The 21,871-nt window shown below is 38.4% G+C and overlaps 1 protein-coding gene across 1 annotated transcript in view; it reads right to left on the bottom strand.

Annotated features, from left to right (window-relative positions):
* The window catches only part of LOC145993845 (isotocin receptor-like), a 931,661-nt gene that overhangs the window by 531,260 nt on the left and 378,530 nt on the right, over nt 1-21,871 (bottom strand). Inside the window, exon 2 of the mRNA XM_083129715.1 lies at nt 15,887-15,936. The gene's annotated coding sequence lies outside the window, so the exon portion shown is untranslated. The remainder of the gene's footprint in view (nt 1-15,886; nt 15,937-21,871) is intronic.

The raw sequence follows: 21,871 nt of genomic DNA, 5'->3' as shown, positions 1-21,871 counted from the left end.
TGAATTCACCATCAATTTAAACAAGCCCTTATCAAATTGGCTCTTTGCAGATGTTCGAAGCTCCGTGTTTGTATCAATGTATGGTTTCAACCATTCTGAGTGCCTGAACCTTAAGACTTTGCCAACTTTGGTCACTTGAACACCATGATTCATCAGGAACTGGAGGTTTTTGTAATATGTAACATAATCCTGTTTTGGCTCTAGAGTCATCATTAGCTTCTTCTGTTTAGAGCCAGGTGAGCACTGAACCTCGGGAATTGGGGGCAGATCAGAAAATATGTTGTGCAAATGATCTGGAATTGTCAGATCAACCTCTAAGAACAGGCCGTAGTTACTGTCATCAAAGTCCTGAAGATCTTCAATATTGTAATCTTCAACCCACTCAAGCCCTGCATATGGCAGTTTTTTCATCATGGCATAACCATAGAGGCTGTTTGCATCTACATACAGTATATAATTTGATGGCCGTGCTGGATCATAATCAGGCAGCATAATATGCTTGTTATTTGCTCTGGCATATCTCTGGGAACATTGCACCATCCCTCCTCTTATACATTGCTCCATAAACAGATACATATCTTGATCGTGGATCAGATCCAATTGCTTTTTGGTGTTGAAAAACATTGCGGCCCATGCTAGGCCCGGGGCACTGTAAAAATACACTGGGTCCAGTTTATAATTTTGCATGGAAGATTTTCTGAATGCCTGCAGTATATCAGCTAAGAGGGTGACATCAAGTTTCAAATATGCCATGTGATAATCAGCAAATGTCTTGCATTTTAAATTGTTCCACATCAACTGAGCATGGTGATAATCATCATCAGTGATTCCAGATCCTCTGATTTTGCTGTAAAACTCTTCTTGTGGTGGCAGGGAACACTCATCAAATTTAGAAAAATCTGTAACATAGTCATATGGATATACACCCTTCCGCCTAATTAATTTCAGATCCTGATTTGGAAACAATGCACGTGTGATTTTGAATTGATCATCAGGTAATTGAGTGGCCAGTGTAGCCAGGCTAGCCGATAAAATTCTGTAAGAATCAAGAAATCTTATGTGAATAGGAACACCAGTAACTTTAATTATCTTGCTAATAGATATATATTTCTCATCATTTTCAGCTAAAATGTTTAAATTCTGCTTGTCAAACCCCTCGTATCTGATCAGATGATGGAAATCATAATTGGATGCTCCATGGCAAAATATGGGGACAAATCTTGGTCTCTTGATCTTAATATTACAGCTATTACACAGGGCCTGTTTATATCGACCATCTGTATGAGAATGGTGTTTCACCTTGATATTTGTATCTGAAAATTCAGAATCACATACCGGGCATTTTTCTGCATTGTTGAAATCTTCAATCTCTTCCTCTGTTAAAGGCAACATAGGCTTTGATTTTAATAAGATGTTAGATGCTATGTCACGGCACTCATTTTCTATTCTAAGTGCAAATTCTTTGATGGCATCTGGTCCCATGTATAAGTGTGGCTCACTAGCTACACCATCCCGTATAACTGTATAACAAAAACTGGAAGGTTCATGTAGCTGGTATGGTGTAATTGAAGATTCTTCAGGATCTGGATTGCAGAATTCAAGAGGTTTGACGTTCGATTCGAAATCACAGACAATATATGCTGGGTGTTCCAACGAGGCTTCATACTTTTTGAATTTGCAATTTTCACTTGGATTGGGCATCACCATATGTACAGGTTTATGGTTGCCACAGTATTTCAGATGCTGAATTAACTTGTTTTTGGCAATTTCTGCACTCTCTTCCCGAACACCATTCACCATTTTTCTACCATCAAATTCAGTTAAACATCTTCTGCACAACTTGAATATTGTATTGGATTTGCCTTGTTGTTTTCTGACTAAAGCTTCAAGACTGTGTATCAGAGTATAATGGTATGTATCATTCCCTTCAATTAAGAGCAGATCAATCGGAATAGCAGAATCATCATCAAGTGTACTGATTCTGAGAGGTGCTATCGGGCAATTGCCAGTGGAACAAATAAATACATTAATAGATAATTGTTTGCCATTGATGTGCCTGGCCCTTTTTTCAAATTTATCAATATTCTGAACAGACATTGGATATTCTAAACCCTCCATTGCATCGTCAAAATCGTGCTCATGTTGTTTGTAATAACTTATTCTCTCAGGATGCCTTGAAACTGGAAACAAAGCAGCTAATATACACCACAAAAAGCATTTCGCGTCATTATTTTTTATATTGACCACGGCTCTTTTGTTTTTGATATTGGCAGGTAATGGCACATAAGTGGAACCTTTTAATGGGCTGAATTCAGAAATATTAACATATAACTTGTGTGATGAACCGCATAGGCTCCATCCTGACTCTTTTGCTGCAAATTCAGAGTGTTTCATATTCAATTGATCCATCAATCTGCTTATTATTTTGTCTGAATTTGCGTTTGAATATACCGGTACAGTTTCTGTTATGTGGGGCTGTGTAAATTTTGTGTCATTTGGCTTCTTATATTGTACAAACAATTTAAGGGACAACTTATAAGAGCCATTTTGTGCATTTAGAATTGCCTGCACATCAGGATTTACACTGTTCAAGAAATTCTCAATGCCACATCTTGGCTCTGATACAAACCGATAATCCCTTAATTGGCCATTAAAACTGCTACGGATAGGTTCATAGCGTGGCTGCTTTGCCGGTCCAGCATTAACAGGTGCTTCATGTTTTCTTTTCAGACCAGATGTAGATGACTGTACAGAGCAAGTATCTTTATGTGTATATGTGAAGTATTGCATGCTGTATTTTCTATTGTATTTGGGGCAATTTTTTGTGGGAGTTCTGTATTTATCTGGGTTACAAATTTTTTGGTGTCTGGCCCAATTAGAGCTAGATATATTTTTATTGCATTGATTGCAATATTTTTGATTCGGCATTTTTGCTGTTGTTTATTATATACAATTTCCTGGGTTTCAATTCAAAACTTTATACTGAATAAAAAATATCAGTTAAGTTCAGCTGTGTGATTTGTGTGTGTGTGTATGTGTGTATACACTTAATATTTTTGGCTTTGGTATTTATATAAAATTTCCTGGGTTTTAAATCTAATCTCTATGGATTAATATTATTAATATTAATCTTATGACAGGTTGTAAAGCCAATAGCTTACAAGTGGAAAAAGAGAATAAATATTCATTCACACTAACCCAGCGCAAATACCTGCACAAACATGCAAAACATGGGACAGCTTGACTCTAAATATGAGTGATTTACAACAAATATCAGATTTTATATTGTTCAATATGAATTTAAACCAGTAAGTATGAGAAGCACTGTATCAATACATCTGTTCTCCTCAGTCAGTCTCACAATACTGGCTGATGCAATACTCGGGAATTTCTGTAAATACTGGCGCTGAGGAGAACATGCAAAGCAAAAATCAATACTACCGTCTCGGGAATTCCACACACTGACACAGAGAGGAAACATGCAAACACGGAGCAATTCTAGAGGGGGTCTCTGCATATTGCATTGTTTTAATATTAGATAAGCAAATTGAATAGTATCCAATTAAACTTAAACCTGAAGTAAATATGTATAGGTAGGTATGGATACAAGTTTATAGACAAAAATCTGCTTGAGGGGGGTTAATACTTTCCGAATTACAAAACTCTTGGGTTAGGCAGGTATTACACTTGAACAAATAGACATGTTGAGCAAGTTTTAAGTATAGACAAATCAATCTGAGCATTTTTACAAAAATCTTAGGTTAAGCAGGTATTACACTAGAGCAAAAAGCTCATATGAACATGTTGAGCAAGTTTTAAGTATAGCAAATCTGCATAAGAGCAGCTCTTCCTTTCCGAAAAATTCCCGAGGGGGATTTTTCCAAAATTCTTGGATTATGTAGAGTAATACACTTGAGCAAAAAGCTCATATGCTCATGTTGAGCAAGTTTTAAGTGTAGCAAAGCTGCTAGAGAGGAGCTCTTCCTTTTCCTGTCCTGTCCCTACCACCAATACCACTACTAAACTCAACCGTAATATATTTTCAATTGTTGCATAAAGCAACAGGACTTAATGTTATTCTGCCGTATGAGTAGGTTCGCCTTGTGGGCATGCTAACATACCATCATACGGAAGAATAAGTTCAGATTATTTCGTCTCCATGATTATTATTTATTGGTCAAGTTATTCATTATTGATATCTGGCATGGTTAGGATTCGCCCTGTGAACATGCTAACATGTTGCCATACCCGATATCAAGTCGATGTCTGTAATATTTTAAGAATTATAGCAGTTTGTATTTCTGCATATATCTTGAAGCCAGACCATAATGTCCAATTTATATTACAATCGGAGTCAATACTTAAAACCTTCGCCAGTCACGTCAAAGTTATGCTTCATTATGTCAAGGAGCGTTCATAAAGTTCCAAGCAAGCGCCTGGTCGCCTTTATATAACTGATATGACAGCTTGATCCATATTATGTAAATAAACTGCAAAAGTCGTGTAGATTTAATTATAATAAAGAAATCTGTTCTGTCCTTTATTTATGGAGATCTGTAACTAAGATGTAAATTTATAAAAGTATCTTGAAAATAAACCATCTTCAGGAAAATAATTGCCCATAAAGAAGCCTACTGAAGACGCAGAGTTTTCTTCGGAAACAGATGTTATTCATTTATAAAATCTCCCTTTTACATAGCCTATCAAATGATTTAGTACATAACACTTGAAGCTTCATATCCCACGTATTTGTACTACTATACCCGTACCTGAGAGGGGTCAGAGTATCCCATTAGCCCACTGAGTTTTAGCCGAGGTGAAGAAACAGATGACATAGGATATTGAAAGGTGATTGAAGAAATAGGAAGGTAAAGATGAGGATGGACGCTTTGTCTTCGTGATTTTTTTTAATGTAATAGCTGCGATTGTATAGTTTTTGGAAGGCGATTTATGCTCGAGGACGCTGACGACAGAGAGTGGCCTAAAGGTTCGAGAGAGGAACCGCCAGGAAGCCTAGTTCAGCATGAGAGCAGCCTAAAGTGTCGCGATGGATGTTTCCGCTCACTTTCTTCGTCTCCTTCGAAGTTTAGAGCTGGCGATCGAGCGCAGGTCTCTCCCCAGCCATGCAGCTAAGTAATGATGATTTCAAAAGGATGGTATTTGTTTGATTTTGATTTTGAGCGTTTTCCCTGATCAGTTGTTATGTTTTCCTTCCTAATTTTGCGTAACGCAATGCGTCGCTCTTCATAGTCCTTCACCTGTTGATATGTGCTGATAGGAATATTGGCAGCCCTGAAAGGACTCCCCTTGGAATTGGAGGAAAGGAAATGAAGGGAGAGTGATCACGGCACGTTACAATCTTTCATGGTTGATGATCGAAGAGAAGATAAATTTGGTTGTAAATAGTATTCTTGTCAGTTCGTTAGGAACCAATATGGTTGAAAATGTCACTTTCCTTTCATGAAAGGAAAGCCTTGAAAATTAATTTTAATGCACTTTAAATTGTCTACGTAGTCTATGTAAACTCCAACCCAATGTAATCTTCATGTAGATTTCGTGTAGACAACTCATGTAGACGTAAACCTATACGTAGTGTACGGCACATCAGTGGCCCCGGGCGTAAAACTAGTGAGTTAAATACAACTCACATGGCAGTTAACGTGTTAAATCAACTAATGAAGATACACTTTTCAACCTCACACATTTTGATTCATTCGAAATTTAGCAGACTGGAAGACCCACTGCAGTGATGTGTCGTAGACTATAAGTTTACGTGATGTCTACATGCTTTGTCTACGTGCAATCTACACGAAAATTACATTGGCTTATACAAGGGGCGTACTGTAATGATTTACACTATTTTTTTCAGGTCCCGTGGTCCACCATTCGAGAAGTGAGGACTGGCATATGAAGCTACGAGTCTAGTCTACCGATTGCAGGAAGCAGTGCCCAAAAAGGATTCCCGGTGTTCACACAGCAGCACTTTCCATACAGCATTGTCAGCAGACTATTGGACAACATGGAAAGTGACTATAATGGTCAGTATTGGACAAGTTGGTTGTGACAAGTGTTGTCACAGTCACTTTCCTTCCAAAACTTGTCCCTTTTTCTGTTGACGTGCGTTTTGGAGCCTTCCACCCAATTGTAAACGGTTTTCCGTGATGGCGCAGGTTCACCACACACTTCTGCCAATCGTCTGTAAATATTTGCTGTCACCCCCTCTCTCCATAGAAACCAACTTGTCCAACGCTGGCCATTATAGTCCCTTTTCATTCATGTTGTCCAATAGTCCGCTGACAATGATGTATAGAACGTGCTGCTGTGTGAACACCGAGAATCCTTTTTGGGCACTGCTGCCTGCAATCGGTAGACTAGACTCGTAGCTTCATATACCAGTCCTTACTTCTCGAATGGTGGGTCATGGGACCTGAAAAAATATAAAGTGTAAATCATTATAGTACGCACTTCGTAGTTTACATAGTCTACTGTAGACAATGCAAACAACAGGGAAGAAAGACATCCCAGTGCCCTTTGAAAGAGAAAGTATTATTCTCTTCAAACATGTCTGTAATCTGGGCCTATAACCAACTTAAGACCATCCGACGTAATCAAAGTTATCGAATTTTCACTAACGAGGGGAAAAGGGACTACCGGAAGAAAAACAAATGACAGCCGTAACTGGCATTATTTTTTACACTGACAAAAGGGAAGGCTAAAAGTACTATTTTGTCTTATTACTGCATAGGAAAGTGCATCTGTCTTTAAAGCAGATTTTTCCACGTGTGAAATGGTAGAAATAGAAGTTAAACAAATCTTGTCATTCTACGGACATCGCATTTTTTGGTTCGCTACAAGTTTATTTTGCAGTTCAATTAATACGTAGTGAATTGGTTGAAATTAAATAAATACTTAAAACACTTGTTTCTGGACAGTGGAATACTTCACGCTCTCTATGACCACCTGCTGATGCTTGTTGCTGCTTCTACTAGAACGATGCGCGTGCCTTGCACGGAGAATGTACAGCGCCATGTTGTCTACGTTGATTACGTAGATTACATAGCTTACATAGTCTACATTGTCTACACGTAGAATGTAGACAATCGTTGTTTACGCGTAGACGCACATCACTGGTGCAAAGTTGCATATCCAAAATCTTTTGTATTTCAGAAATCACAAGGGTGCAAAATGTGTTATTTGGAAAAAGGTTTTCACCAATTTGTTAATTTTAAACTGCAATATTTCGGCATCTATAGAAGTGTAAATGTCTCTTTCACACGAGATATTCGTTGATTGATTGATTGATTGAGTTGGTGTTTTAAGTCCACTTAATGCACAGTAAGGCTAATCGGGACTGGACCTACAGTTTAAAGTAGTATCCGAACCACTATGTGCCTCCACCGGAGTATCAAACCCGGGACCTCTAGATTACAAGACGACGACGTTACCACTTCGCCATCAAGAAGGCCTCACACGAGATATTAAACGCTTATGTCAGGGCGAATTTTCTTTAGGATGGCTTAATCAAAATGTTGGTAGCCATTTTCTCAAAAACGGGTCTTTTATTTCTTTTTCAAGAACGTATATGCCATATAGTATACACTATTACTAAAAAACTGTATAAAATTTGAAAATGGTATTCCAATGAGATCCGGAGTTATGTTAAATTTAGTTTAGATTAGAGTAGGTTAGGTAATGCTTCATAGTATATTTTGATTGATAAAGTCTTAAAATTCAAAAATAAAAGTCTAACACGTGCAGAAACTGAATACAGCATGATATTTTTTAAATTAACGTACATGAAGTTGATATTTATATTCCCGTTTCATTGAAATAGAGGGTGATTCAAAAATCCGTTTTTGTACTTGCACAACACAACAGATATCTTCATAAAGTCTTGAAGTTGCAATATCATTCGAGATGAACAAGTGTGTAAACGTAATTCAACGTGAGTAAGCCACGAGCCAATTGCAAGTTTTTTAAAACATCCTTTAAACACATTGTCAATTGTGTTCTTCTCACACGTGAGTAAACGTGCTCACAGCTCTTTTGTTATGCAACAAGAAGTATAACGAAATACCGGTAATTATAATTCAATCTGTAAATCAGGCTTTGCACGACAAGGGACATGGAAGATCAGCGGCGACATTGAGAGATAAATAGTTTTCAGAGAAACAGAAATTCTCTCGACCACAAGCATCAGGAGCAAAAATTTTGAATTATATTTTCTACAGTGTAGCTTGAGTCTAAATGTGAAGTCTCACTAAAGCAAAAGTTTCACCGCGCATGCGCGAACAGCAGACCGAGGCGATACGGTATTGAGAAAACAGTCCAATCCGATCGACACGTGCAGCTTCGGTTCGGAAGGTTGCATTTGATTCCGATGATTCGTTTCCAAGCGAGACGTGTCTCCTCACTCCTGTCGCTTCGGTCTGAAATCTTCCTTGGCAACGTGCCGGTTCCGCTTCAGTGGGCATGCTTGCCCGTACTTTTAAATGCCGCTTCTGCTCCAGTAGGCGTCCAACTTAAGAAACGAACTATAATAGTACTAAGCACGTCGAGCGCACGATAATTTTTTAATCTTATTTGTAAATCGAGACGGGATTTTAATTTGAACAAGACTTAACCTTATCGCAGTAAGCCTTGGCTTTCGTGAGTGTTTATGGACTTTTATATATAAAACATTAAGTAGCAAGTGTTTTTTTGAAGCTCCTGATGCGCATATGCCGAAACGTTGTGTTATCGTCATAATCTCACAATGTAACTAATGTTTCTGCAAGCAAGTTGATGAGTTGAACCCAACCCCACCTTGCCGACCTTTCTATGATTAGTTCTCTAATCGCATGCAGGGTGGGCGTGTGTGGAGGCACGCTTTCAGAGGCGGTGCCTACCTCCTTTGGGTAAAACAAAGACCGCCGTAATCTCCCTGAGTTGCCCAGAAGCACTTGGGAGACCCGAGTCTCAGAACTCGACCAAGTTCTCTCTCTCTTTGGTGTGGAGACCAATATCAAGTGTGGTCTGGACGGCTAAAACCTTTACATGCGTCCTAATCAGGAATGGAAAACGGTGCCGTAAGTTATTCACTGGTCGCGGGTTAAAACAAAATCTGTGGTGCATTTGACAGTGTTGCCACAATCTGAGGGAAGAGGAAAATGCTCCATTTTACCAAGTTTTTCTTCCATCTAAAGAAATCATACTGTTATTATTATTATTATTATTAATAATTAAGTGGTGAGCACGGTATAAAAAAATCAAATAAACCAGTGTAACAAAGAAGAAAGATTTGATTTGATTTGTAATACTTAGAGTCGCTTTTCTGCCACTTTTGGCTAGAAGCGACAATGAGGATGAAATTGATGAACGGACATTCACAAAGAATACCCATGCTCAAGCCGCGATTCGAACCCGGCACCTATGGCATCGTAGCGCGCTGTGCTAACCACTCCGTGACGGAAAGTAATAAGATAGAAGTTTACAGAATTAAATGTAATGTATATAATATAATACAGTAGATACTATAGTCTTATTACTCTGTAATGTTCCACAAGTTCTGCTACTAAACCTCCTACTTATTGAGACATTAACATCCAGTTATTCCTCATATTCCACCTGGGAATTTTATAAGATAGAATGCTAAAAAATATTCACTATCTACTTCGAAAGACAACATATTTTGTACAAAATCATGTATTTTATTTTTCTTCTATATTCTAAGGTAAGACATATTAACTATGTTGGTCATTCAGAATTATGCTGTTCTCAGTAATTCTTTTTAAACTTCGTACATAGTAACATGATAAAAAGTTTCCGAATTGATTCAGCTCTTTCAAGATGATTCTTGCCTGTCAAGAACCATAATTCATTACCACATTCGAGAATTAGACGAACCATTGTTTTATATACGAGGGGAGAGTGAAAAGTTTTGAGCCTTGCATGGAAGGTGTGATGCTAGGTAGTTAAAATTTTGGAGGATGTAAGGTGTGAGTTTTGGAACACACTGTGCGAACTTTTATGAAATTCACATGTTTTCTTCTATTCTTTTGTCAGGTTGGAAATGAATGAAGTGTCAGAGAAGAGAGTGGACTACAGGGCCGTGATTCGGTAGCTCTGTCGGGAAGGCCTCGCTGCACAGGCTGCTTCGGTCGAGTGTGGCTTTACCGCACTTCCCCATCCACCTTATTGCCCCGACCTGGCCCCGTCAGATTTTCCTCTTTTCCCTGCTATGAAGAATTCACTTCGAGGACGTCACTTCCACACGGACGAAGGAGGTCATTTAGAGGTGTGAGAGTAATGACAGATCATATGACCAGAAGACTGTAAACTAATTGCAGCACGGAATGCATAAGTGCATTGATCTGGAGGGTGATTTTAGAGATTATCTTATTATGTAGAGGAAAACTTTGTTCATTTGCTAATTTCTGAGTATTAAAAATTCAATATTTGTAGTTAGAGCACACTAGCACATTATTTCTATTAATGTAGTCATCTGATACTTAAAACTTCACATAGCTAATAGTAATAATAATAAACTTGTAGTATTTTGTTCGGTCCATGTTCGTATATACATACATATATTTTAAACAAAATAATCGCATTCTTATAGCCAGCCTGCTCGCTACCTGGACAAATGTTCCATTATACCAGTAATGTGAGACTGGCACAAATAGCCTATGTGCTGACGTGCACATAATGTAAAAAACAATCGTGCATCAAATAATGGTGTCTGTGAAAGTCCCTCGTTGAAGAGCGAATGCGGCAGTAACCGCTTTTCCCGAGTTTCAGGGGTTCTGTGCAATTAAAACTGTTACAGAGACATCTGTAGGATTGCAATAACACGATTTAATCGCCTGATATTCAGTCATGCCATAACCTTCCTTCTGGATGACTATGTAGCGCTTGGAATATATTGAAATTCCACTCCACTGCACTCCTTCTGGTTTGAACCAAGGATTCGTAGGGACCGTCCCTTAACCCTTAAGTGAATTTCACACTTCGCAACCTTCGGCGCGTCAGGGCTGTTAAGTGTTGACGCTGTAGCATCAAGTAATTTCCATTGTCCTCGCTGTTCAAGTCGCTTGAGAAAGGCCTCTATGTTATTTCTTGATTAGCGTTGCTATTACATGCTCGTATAAGCATCGAGTTGTTCCACGAGGGAGATTCAAATTGAAAACTTAATTTGTTTTTGCTATCAGTCTACCTACAGCAGGGTGAATAAAAATCATGAATCTTATTTTTTTAAAAAACAAAAACATTTTTGATAATTTTCTATTTAAATCGATTTTTTTGATTTTTTTAAAAAACACGCTTAAAATTGCTTGCGTGGTTTCTGGTATCATACATAGAGATCTATGTTTTTTATAGAAAGCTTTTTCTAGTAAACGGCCCTGTAAAATATTTGAACAGTTTGATTAAAGCAAATAAAAAGTATATGTAAATATGTGTTTTTCTGTTTCTGATACTGCATATATGAACCTACTATGGAAATGTTTGTTGATTGTGTTAATCTATCTTTTTCTATAAAAATGAATGTATGTGTATGGGTGTGTATATTTGTTTGTTCCGGCATAACGCTCGAACGCCTGGAGCAATTTCAACCAAACTTGGTACACGTATCACTTGCAATCTGGAAAGAATACTTTTGGGGTAAGACACCCCTGGCACCCATAGGGGTGGGGTGGCAAGGGGTGACATATAAAAATAACCCAAAACCACCGATATTAAACTCCGCACAAACAGACATCCGTGACTCTATGCAATCCCGCACAACGACAGTGTTTCTCGGGTTGTCTAACTTTCAGGCAGATATTCAGGATGATATTCAGGCTATGACTTTGTGTTGCGAAAATGACTGATATTAGTGTGGTATCCATAGTTTACGTGGTCGCTAAGATGAATAGTGACATTCCCAATGTCGTCAACTCCAAGACACCCTAGGGGTGGGGGTGGGAAGGGGGTGACATGTAAAACGGCCGATATTAGTGTGGAATACATAGTTTACGGGGTCGCTAAGATTAATAGTGACACTCCCAATGCCGTTCAACTCAAAGTTCATTTTGCACTATAGTTAGAATTCATTTCCTGTCTAATAGACGATTGGAATAAGTAAATACCCGGGCAACGCCGTGTAATCAGCTAGTGAAACTATAATAATTTCAGTAACTTTTCTTCCAGTGAAACTAAAACATTCTGGATGTACTATAGAATTGTAACTTAATATATTTTTATAGTTTTGTGGTTGAATTTTGGCAATACTTTAAATTCTAGTTTGCAAAACATCAGCTGCCATGTTTATTTACAGTTTAATGATAATGACACTATTTATGGTTTAACATGATTAGTATTTTGTATATTATTCTATACAAAATGTTTGATATTTTTGCCCATAATAATTATTGAATTTTAAATCAAGAGAAATTTAAGTGTGTTTACATATTACAGTTCCTTTAGTATGAGCTTCACACCATCAGTACATATATTTTGTTTATTTTCTATTCCCTTCTACAAATTCCTGATGTACATTATTCTATAAATTATTTATTTAACGTGATTTAAATCAGTAATTTAAAAAAAATCACCTGATTTAAATCGCGATTTAAATCAAACCTGTTGAATCAGTCCACCTTGGTCTACAGTAAGATTTCTGCACATATGGTTGTACAAGTTTGCAGCATTTTAGCATAGATTCATTGCTAATCTACAAATACTTTCAAATCTACAATTTGTCCAGGAAATTTCTGGAGCAATGTGAAGGTCTTTACAGCCATCTGCCTGCGAACTGAGGCCATTGTCGAACATTCTCCTCCGTTAGTAAACTTGATGGTGTGGTAGGCATGCATAGAGATATTGTATTTTCATTTGCCGTAGAATGGCTATAAGTATTAGGCTTCCAGAGGGCAAGAAACAACTGTTCTTCACTTAAACATGTGTGTGGAGGAGGCGCCATATTTAAAATGACAAAGATGGCGTTTCGAAGCACAACTGAGGAGAGTTGCAGCTTTTTTCGGTAAACAACAGTTCACACCTCGTATAAATTTGAGTTGCATACAGTCTATTATAATTTTTGTCGGACGTTTAAGGATTTCATTTGATTCTTCCTCGTAGAAATGTATCTAATGGCTCTGACTCGAAAAATAAAATGAACTCATGGGGAGGACTAGTCTGCAGTTCTAATTTTATTTCGCTCTTTGGCACCTTTGGTAACATGCGACGATGAGGATGAAGGATGAAATTGATGAAAGGACACAGAGCCAGCTCCGAATGGTCTAATACAAGTAGTTACAATATACAAGATGACGCAGGGAAACGGGAAATTTTGAATCTAGGATTAGCAACACTGTAGCGCCGGCATTTGTTCGAGACCGATGCGACATCATTGAGAAGGCTTTGCATTTAGTAAAGTTGTGCGGAACGTGCGTTCGCACGTAGATGACGTAATCTATGTAAAGAACATGGCGAAAGATGATAATTTAGCAAAGGGCGCCGTGGAATTAAAGGAAAATTATACTGCGTATCAGTTGCTGATGTGTGAGGAGAACTTCTCATACTCTTTCTTCCAAATTCGAACAATTTCTCACCTAGAAATAAACCTAATATAGGAAATTTCTAGTGTTTTATGGGAAAAAGACCACTCTTGCCTCACGACTGCCATCTGTTGTTGTTTTTTGCATACTATTTATCTTCTTCCATAGTTGATAAGAAAAGAGAAATTTTGTTGTAACTAGGATTCGTTTCATTTCGTTAGGAACCAGTATAGTTGACAATTTCGCTTTCCTTTCATGAAACCCTTGAAAATTAATTTCAATGCACTTTAGATTGTCTACGTAGTCTATGTAAACTACAACCCAATGTAATTTACGCGTAGATTACGTGTAGACAACGCATGTAGACGTAAACTTATAGTCTATGGCACATCACTGGTTCGCTGTGTGTATAATGTTCCTTGCGCCCACACAATGGTGTAGTGAGAGATTTATTTTTATAGGAGTTTAATACTCGCTTGAAATATCTATGAAATAGTACCGAAACATAAATAATTGGTTTACATTTTATATTAGAAATATCTATCTAATCTATACACACATACACGTTACCGGTACGTACTAAGAACAAGGCGCGAATCTCTTTTGTAATAGCCCAGAAGATCTGCCAACTGTGTTCGAAACGGGGAAAATACCGAAGGGGAATTTCCCTCCAACCACCTATCGTGCACGTGGTTGGTGTGTTCATTAGATTTGCTTCATTAGCATGACTACTCAAGCTCTCTTGGTTAATGTACTTGGAGCGACGTGCTCTTCTGTGTTAACCGAAAATTGAATTGTTCAGGAGACATCGCTTAGTTGTTGCTCTACCTGTTTCCTACCCTTGCAAGAAGAGGCGAGACAAAACAACAAAACCAAACTAACTCTCAGTTCCTTCTAGTGTTTCTTTGTTTTAGATAATTGAGATTTGTTATAATTAGACCTCGGATATTTAGGTTCTAAAATGTGTACTTTTAGGTTCCTAAAATAGGCTCTAAAAATCCTAAAATAGGTTCGAGAAACACTAAAATAGGTCCTAAAAATCTTAAGCTAGGCTAGAAAAATCCTGAAATAGGTTTAAAAAAACTTTAAACTAGTTCAAAATTCCTGAAAAAAGCTGATTAGGTATACTCACCGGCAATTAAAATGGGACACCTATATCCTGAAATACAACGTTATGTGTGTTGCCTAACCCTACGGCGATGGCAGAACTTAGCATTGGAAATTTTCTATTAAAATCCACTCTTCGCCGTGTAGTTAGGCAACAATCTTTGTGACTGTCTTCTACATTCACAAATAACCAATATTTACTTTATTTCTATTGCGTACAAGTTTATAAAATTAACAGGGAACTATTGAGATTAAGAACGCTGTATCATTGTCGATATTTGTTTTAAGTTGTTGATTTCGATTCGTTTTTGTTATATATATGTAAGAAGATTGAATTAAAAATGTCTTGTGTTAAGAATCGAAAATAAGTTTATATCAAATGTTATAAAGTGAAATAATATTTTGGAAGTTGAGTTGTGTTGCTTAATTCTTGCAATGTAAGTATAATAACATTATGAAAACCAATTGAGCGCTGAGGACTTGCAATTTAATTCTAAAATTGTGTTAGTCTGCTCATCCTTCACGTACAATATATATTCAGTGTGAAGTATCGTTGCATCTTTATTCATGTTATCCAGGATCAAAATCCCCAATTTATTCTGTGAGGATCATCTTATATGCTAACATAGTCAGTGGTGCAAACTTCAATTCTGAAATGTTAGTTTGCAAGGCATGAATGCCACAAAGCACCGAAGTGACGCGAAAGTGAGCAACATCACATCAGACAATTTTGGATTGTACAGGTAACAGTGGCACCAGATATTTTGCTTTGTTTAGAGCTTTGAAAAAATCCCCAAGGACTTGGAGAAAGGGAAATCAACAAAGAGTACGTTTCAAGCACGTTCGTTTTGAATTTTTTCGTGACCAAAGAAAGCAAATGCCTCTGTGTCACAAAAATTCTGTAGAAACCTTTAAAAATTTATAAAAACCTAAAGAAAGGCTTGATTTAGGAGCATAAACCTAAAATAGGTTCTCACAAGCCAATTATTTTTTTAGGCACTATAAAACTTCAAATTGCAGCAAATGACGATGTGTCAGACGACTGTGTCCAATTCGAAGCTTCAGCTCGACGGGTAACGTAATGCACCAATGGTGGGCTTGATAGCGTGAAGTTTGTTCGCCATTATACACCCCCGAAGACGATAAACAGAAATAGCCATGCAGGTCAGCCGCCAGTACAGCTCATCTCACGCATCCTGCCACGTTGAGTTCAGCCACAGCACAATGAAAGATTAAATAATGTAAAAATAATGTTGACTTACCTTTAAGTGCCTCCAATTCTGTTATTTCAGTAGCGCCAATTTCTCGATATCTGAAATGAATAAATACCTATGTCAGATTATTATTGTATGTACTCTTTGTTTGCATTACATCTAGTATTCTTCTACACTAAAAAATATGGAACTGAGTAGCCACATGAAGTGGTGGCACAGAATTCTAGTTTTGGTCTTAATGCGGAATTGGCGTTGCTTAGCACCATCTTTGGTGTATTGTTGTACCATTTTCTGTTAAATCACACCACGTATGGAGGCCTTTAACATTTGCTTAGGTTCGTTGTAACAATTAAACCGGCTTTAGACGAAAGCATTTCCTTTAACACTTTTGTTAGCATAACTGCTACGTTAATGCTTCCAAAAATCTTATAAGAGATAGTTCTTTACACGAAAGTATTTCTGGAACATTTCTGTTAGCTGTTTCAATTACAATGTACGTACAATACATACAGCACGAGTTACATCGTCAATGCTGTGTGCACGGTGTTTGCAATTGAAAAAGCTAAATGACTCTTCCATATGTGTACAGTAAACTTTGTAAAGTATGTATTTAAGCAGCGCCATTCTTTTGTACCTAAAACCATTTAATACGAAGCGATATTCCTCTCGGTTGAATAGTTATCGTCGTTTAAAAGTGTGAAGTGATACGTTGTTTACATCTCACGCGGCCGCCATTACAACTGCACTCGTGACCCAGAGGTCGCTTCTGATTGGTTACGCTACGAAAAATGCTACAGACCGAGCCTATCCTTGAGAAATGCCATGAAATATGCCATGGCATCTGAAATGCCATAACATTTCTCACTTTACACGGTAGCATGGCATAAATGTGAAGAAATATGCTAAGGATATGCTTTCGTGTAAAGCGGGCTTTACGGTTTTACACTACTTTTGCTGGCAACTCAGTTGCATATTTTATTAGTATATAATTTAAGGTTGTTACATGCACTTAAATACATTTTTTGATGTCGAAGACATCAAAAGCACATGTTCAAAGAACCGGCCAGAATTCTATATCATCTGTTATACGAATAAAAATGTACGAAGTTATCATGTGATGGAAAGAGAACCCACATATGTAAAATTTTAACTTCATTTTAAATATTACTTTTTCAAAAATTGCAAGTTAAAAGTGTATGCGGGGGGTGGTATCTCCCAACTAGGAACAATTAAGCAAGGCATCCCCCGGCTATCTCATTAAACCATAGGATCATCCACCAAATATAGCCCCAAGACTAGAGGCCGCACCCGAATCGACGGTTGCTTCGCCTAGAGGAACGTTCCAACCGTGAAATTCCCCTACAGTCATTATCCGAATCTGCGACATAGGTGGAGATGAGGGGAGAGATGAAAGGTGTGACTCCCTGTAGCCCTACGCTTGACAGCCATATTGCAACTTGCTCTTTGTAGAGGCAATGTTCACTGAACACTAACTAACTCTCTAGCCTTCTTAAACCTGAAGGTTTATGGCTGCAGCAACACAACCATTCCATCTGTCCCTATTCTGAGCAAGATCAATCCAATCTTTTCCATCCTTACAGATTTCCTTTAGGTCCATCTCAACGTTATATATCCATCATACAGGCCTTCCTACAGGCCTCTAACCATCAGGTTTCCCAACAAGAATCCTGTAAACTATTATTTCCTCTTCCATTCGTACCACATGGCCTGCCCATCTAAATCGTCTTGATTTAATTATTTTAATAATATATGGACATGAATACAAGTACAGTTCTAAATTGTGTAACCTTCTCCGTTCACTGAATAGACAATCGAAATCTCAGTGCTCCTTGGACATTTTATCGGTAACACTGTGTAAAAGCTGTAAAAGAAGAAATAGCATGCCGCAGTTTCAGTGGTAAATAGGTGGAAAGCATTGCGATTTTTGGTTAAAGCCTGCCTTCTGCTTCCCTACTGTGCGCCTGTGTCCCACAGCGCGGTAGATGACGCTCGAACTGACACCTGGTGTGAAAAGTGGCAACTGTACTGCAAGGCAGCTTATCGATTCGGACATCAGCGGTACCAGAAGGAACGTAACGGAGCCCTTGCGGATTCGGACACGGCCTAAGACACACATATAACGATTTCCACTTCAAGTGCTATCACGAAGTTTTTCGCAACAGCCTATTTGGTGCCCAACTTACTTTTACACCTTCCTAAAAATACACACCCTCCTCCCCAAATCCAAGTTCCTGCAACAAGGATCATATCGCATAAGAGGACGAGATACGCTTCAGCAGAAAACGCCATCAAGCAGAACAATTAACAAGTTTCGAACAATCCTAACAATGGAACTTGTTGGGATTGGTTCTCCCCTTTTGTGGAGACATGAGAGAAGTAGGTGGGGGGGGGGACTCCATTGAAAGTAATCATTCGATAAAAATCTAATTCAGCGTGTAGTAGCGCAATGCGGTTCCCGCTTTGTGCCGGAAATCAAAATCCAGTTTTTTAAAAATGCTTCTCTGTAAATGTAGAAACTCGCTATAAAGAAGTTCCATTTCGTCCACAAGCGGGGAAAATAATTGGATTGAACAGAGTATGTTGATGGTTTTTCAGCTCCTCGTATGGAAAGCTAGAAGTAATTCGGAGTTCTATTGCAACAATAGTTTCATGGACATTGTGAGACGGGGAGGTCAAACTGGAAATTGATATTATTCGTAGTATTTCTAAACTTATGTTGATAAGGTTCAGTTAATTAAAATTCTAGCAGAATATCCAAAAACAAAACTATATTACGCCGACCTACATGGTAGCAGCACGGTATAACGCCTGAAGTTCCGGGTTCGAATCCCAGCCTGGACATGAGCGTTCCTTGTGAGTGTCCTCTCACCAAATCATTACTCATCCTCATCGTCCGATTAGACGAAAGTGGCAGGAAAGTAGCGTACAATAACCTAATAGATAGAAAGCAAGCCAGTCACTCAGTCAGTCAGTAAGCCATCAGCCAGTCAGTCAGTCAGCAAGCCAGTCAGTCAGTGAGCCGGTCAGTCAGCAAGCCAGCCAGATACTCAGTCAGCCAGCCAGTCAGTCACCCATGTCAGTCAGTCAGTCAATTTTACAACAATTTCTCTTCGAATGGAATCCGCACTTACTTCCCTCTTCCTAACATAAAAACAAACTTTTGATGAATCCTTAAGTTACACGCCTCAATGTTCCCGCTACCAGCATGGCTTGAACAAAAAAGGGAAGATAAATTTGATGTAATTCGTTACGAGTATTGACAATATGATGTACGATTTCCTACGACTTACATTATTCACACAACTTTCTTGTCACACATCAATAGTTTGTCTTGATTCCCTTTTCTTCTTGCGCATACAACCGAACTTTTTAAAAGAAGAAACCCATTTCTTATCCCTTTCGCAACGAGAAATTTTCTTCTGTTTGAAACCTACACCTCTCGTCCCCCGCGGCGAAAATTTATTGGAAACTGGATATTCGAAACAAGATTCTGGAGTGGAAAAGGACAGGTTGTCCCATACGTTTTTCTAAAAATATATCTTCCATTGACAGGTTTGCAAGACGATATGTGTGCATATCCTATCTTTGAATCGACACAAAGGTGGTGGCAGAAATTCTAAACTTGAGCCTCACTACAAAGTATGTTCAATGTGAACAATAGTGCGCCCAAGGGGATGAATTTCACCTTGTGGGAAAACCTTCCATATATCATTGGGCGAACTCTTTTACCTCAATACTTACAACTTGTTACAACAGAATTGGAGTCATCGACTGAGAAAAAACACCTCAGTTTTTGCTTCGATATTCGTGGTTGTTAAAATTCTCTGTCTCTCACTATTTCTAAATGGCTTTTTCTTTTGGTCTTCCTGTGTGTCTCTTGCTTTATTGGTCTCTCCTATTTCTTCTATATTCCCATTCATTCTCTCTCTCTCTCTTTCTTCTTCTGTCTGCCTCTTTCGTTTTTGTTCCAATCTTTCTTTCTCTCTATTTTAGTTACGTTTCCTTCTTTCTTTTCTTCCGTTTCTCTATTCTTCTTCATGTATTTCTTTCTTTGTTATTCTTTTATTTTCTTCCTTGCTCATTCTCTCTCCTTGCATTCTTCTGTTTCTTTTCATGTATATCTTTCGTCTCTTTCCCTATTTCCTTCCTATTCTCTCTGTCGTTCTTTCTTGTTATGGTCTCTCCCTTTTTGTATTCTTCCAATTTCCTGTATTTCTCTATCTTTCTTTGTGTGTTTGTCTGCATATTTGTGATCCTACCTCTGCTACTTTTCAATAATTCCTGGGTGTAAGGGGTGACTTCTACAGTAGGTACAGTGGGATTCACAAGTATTGCTTGGCAAATTGTCCATGATTGTTTTCATTAGTTTTCTCTTGCTTCTCACGCGTTTTCAGGAGAAGAGAAGCGATTGTTTCCACGTTCATACCTAAACTAACTTTCTACTCCTGTTCGACTACCAAACCTGTTGTTGCACAGATGAGGTCACGAATATAAACAATGACTATTTTGGCCTCGTGTACACTGCACACCCACAACTTCAGTGAGTTATGTCCGAAGTCCTCATCAATTGTATGTAAATAGCATTTGGCACGAACTGAACTGATAATTACAGAATCATACGCTCCAGCTGAAGTAAGGATACAGCAGCTCACAATATACACTGTACGTCCAGTCCAGATTATCCTATCTGTGTATAAAGTGGACTTAAAAGAAAATCTGAAGTCTTCGTGTACCCCTAAGAGGGAAGTGACGACCCCGAAAAGATCTCAGGACCGCTGATGCACATTTTAACAATTTTCAGATTGTCCGAGGTTCTTAGCTGAGGAACGTACCCTCATCTTTATCAGCTACACACAGAATTGATTGGTTATGTTATTTTACGTCGCATTTCTGCCAGTTTCAGCTAATCACGACGTTGAAGATGAGTGATATGAAATTGATGGACACTCACAAAGAACGCGCATGCCCAGGCCGAGATTTGATTTCATTTGATCTGATTTGATTTATTTTACTTCATCTTTTGTGCCACTTTTGGCTAATTTGCGAAGGTGGGGGTAAGTGATGATATGATGAAATTGATGAATGGACACTCACAAACATCCATACCCAGGCCAGGATTCGAACCCGGGACCCTTGGCGTCGTAGTGCGATGTCATAACCACTCCGCCACGGAGGTTGGCTGCAGCACAGACAACTCAAAATGCATCAAATAAAAAAATATGCATTTTTGAGCATCGACTGACACAGTTAAGCGTGTACTTTTGGCTTCTGTGAAATCATGTTCTCAAATTATGTATTTTTAGTGCATTACACGGAGCGGCAGCTGATAAAAGAACACTTTGATGCACTTCTATGCATTTTGATGCATCACTAGCAGTTTATGTGCATGTGTCATTGGAGTCGACACATTTGCGTCAAGAGACACTCTTTCAGGTCTGTGTGTATTCATCGAAGTTAGATAGCTAGAGATGAAGTAACACACTGCTGCCAAGGTGGGAAAAAACATTCACAACTTCTCATTCGATGGGTCATTATCAAGAAGGAAGGTAAGAATGGCATTCAACCACAAGATGACTGGTTCCGTGTGCTTCCACAATAGAGTTTCATCATTTCCTGGTCTTGCATAAGTCTTCAGCCAATACACGAGTGAAAGAAGCAACCAACTCTGTCGAAGTTTCGGTTGAAGACAATCTTCAATCTGTTCTCCCCTTCATTTTGTTAAGAGAACTGTAACATCCATTAAACATCCAAAACAACATATACGAGGTCTGTCCTTAAAGTATATAGCCACGTTGAACATCTCCAGAGCCAGTCGACCTGCATTCATTTAGTTTGATTTTTGTTATTTAGGGTCGATTTTCTGCCATTTTTGGATAATCGCGATGGTAAGGATGAATGATGATATGATGAAATTGATGAAGACACACTCGCATTTCCAGACTAAGTTTCGAACCTGGTACTAATGACGTCGTGGCGCGCTGTGCTAACCACTTCCCCATGGAGGTCAGAAGG

Source organism: Lepisma saccharinum, chromosome 1, assembly GCF_977018435.1.
Source record: "Lepisma saccharinum chromosome 1, izLepSacc3.1, whole genome shotgun sequence".
In the NCBI taxonomy this organism is placed as follows: domain Eukaryota; kingdom Metazoa; phylum Arthropoda; class Insecta; order Zygentoma; family Lepismatidae; genus Lepisma; species Lepisma saccharinum.
The sequence above is the reverse complement of the archived record's forward strand: the minus strand, read 5'-3'. Positions and strand labels throughout refer to the sequence as shown.